Source organism: Montipora capricornis, chromosome 2 (assembly GCF_036669925.1).
Source record: "Montipora capricornis isolate CH-2021 chromosome 2, ASM3666992v2, whole genome shotgun sequence".
Classification (NCBI taxonomy): domain Eukaryota; kingdom Metazoa; phylum Cnidaria; class Anthozoa; order Scleractinia; family Acroporidae; genus Montipora; species Montipora capricornis.
The window spans coordinates 67,729,671-67,732,170 of NC_090884.1; positions in this window are offsets into that span (position 1 = coordinate 67,729,671).

Here is a 2,500-nt window from a genome sequence, read left to right on the forward strand (position 1 = left end):
TAGCGAAAAAAACATTTTGGGGTTAGGGGCACTTTAATGTAAATGTTAAAAAGCAAAGGGCCCAACAAGGATCCCTGAGGGACCCCAACTTTGAGAGGTTTCCAGTCAGAATAAATGCCATCTAGGCATAAATGTTAGGCATAAATTCATGTTTTTGCACGAAAAACCCATCCACTGCGTAGATTACAATTATGAAAACCTCAGAGTTTCGCTACGAAACGGTGACCTATGATTTTTTGTTGCTTGACGGCTAGTGAATGACTGCATGTATCGTGTTCCAACTCACCCCAATATGTAAGGTAACGTTACCAACCCTTATGCAGTGAACTCGAACTTGTTCAATCCGTATTGCCTCATCCTCCGGTAAACCGTACTCTCCGATACAGCAAGGATCGAAGATATTTCCTTGATTGTAAATCCCTCTTGTAGCAAATCACCAAGCACAGACTGTGGAATAAAGAAAATGGGGGCACCACACGTTCCCTCGAGTTTCTTCGGTGCTTCTCCCCTCAGTTAGTGCCTTCTATAAGCAACGACATCATATCACTGCGAGTAGTTATTCCTAACATTTCCATTTCGTGTACCGACAACTTGCAAACAATGTCCGGAGTAATGTGTTCAGTTTGAAATTTCTCAGTCAGATCTTCGAGTTTCAGTCTCTTTAAGACTGTGTCCATTTCGAGTTCGAGATCTCCAAGAGAACACGACAGAAGCAAGAACGGAAACAAAATGGCAGATCCTCGATATCGGTGCCCATGAACACAGCGGTCAAACGTCTGCGCATGTGCGTGGTTTAACCACTTCTGGTGACACCGCGGCAAAATGAGTGCGCATGCTCCGCTTCGAACACATTTGATTCATTTGATTCGAGCTTTTGAGCTCTTTGTTTTTGAGTTTATTCGGCGGTGAAGGAAAAGTTCTATTGGACCTTTTGATGATCAAGATCTCACGCTCAACATGGACTCGACAGGAAAACTAAACAGAAGCTCCGAGTTGTTTCCAACGAGAAAGTCAAAAGAGGTAAGCTTATTTAAAGCATGAAATATTTATTTGTTTATGTCGTTTCCATGGAAGTTATCTTTGCCAAACCATGTTTGCTCGTGTTTCGGTCACACCGTTGAAGACCTAAAAGTTGTAAATTTTAAACTGATAACATTTTTCGTTTACTGTTTTTCGCCTAAGGGCAATTCCTCTAAAAACGCGGAGGGTTTTGACACAACAGAAGTTTTAACCTCTGACATGTGATACGAGAGCCATTGTTTTTTCTGTGACCTGGTTGTCCACAGCAAGAGCAATGGTTTGTATGGTAGATGGTGATGCTCTTTCTTTCCCAGCTCTGTGTTGCTTTGCAGGACACACTAGGTTGTGGTATGATTAAATTTAATTGATCTCTAGATTTCTGTTGATTTCATTGTCCCAGTCATCTGACCTGAAGAAATCTTGTGGAAAGTGTTGATATCTGGCTGGCTGTCAGTTTGACTGTCATTACTTTCAAGATGTGAGCAACTGTTTTATCTGCATTGTTTGACAGAACCTCCTGTTAAGGGAGTCAGTTAAGTTGTTTAGGTTTTTATAAAGGGATGATTTCCATGTTTTTTCAAGTATCTTAAGTGACATCTGTGCATGAAAATGACCAAGTGATAATAATATTGTTGTTTTACTTTGATCAGTTTCCTGTTGTTTCTTAAACATGTCATTTATTCTTATTCCAGTGCTTAAGTCTAAAACTCTTCCTGGTGTGTGTGTGCTGATCTGGTCAAACCATGCATGGCGAGCAACATTCCAGGTTGTTTTCAGAGACTGTGATGAGGATTTCAGCATTGAATATTTTATTGGTTTTGTGATGAAAACAAGGCAGGGTTGTTATTCATTTCGCATATTTTTCCTGCATGAGATCCTGCATGATGACAACAGTATTACTGTAAATTGAACATCACAGATGTGAGAATGTCAGTGATTAATACAAGATGGTTTCCAAACAGCTCTTCAAAATTGTCTAGAAAAGGGACGATAATTATTTACTTGCCGCACCTTCTAAGCCAATGTTTGGCCAAGCAAATATAATTTGGTTTTTTTATTTAAGTAAACGGTCTTATTTTCATTAATAGAGCTGTATGTTAGTCTATTGTTTCTCTTGCTGAGCATGGGTTTGGATATTAACTTCTGAGAATGCTCCTACTTGTAATAGTCTTAATAATGAAATACGGTTCTTATAACAATAAAATTAGAGAGATATTTGAGTTACTGTATATTGTGTTTTGTGGTAACACATACCATAGTAGTTGTTGTGGTTTGTGTGGTTGGTGAGTATGAAGCAGAATGCCTCTAGTCTTGCTGGATGTATGATTACATTCCTCCCTCAGTATCTTTACACACAGTGCCAAATTTAGGATGGATTTTTGCTGGTGCAATGTATGCAAAAGTGAAATCAGTATTTTCTAAACACATGCAGGTGAATGGTTTCTTATTTCATTATCATGATTCTCATGTCTCCCCACCC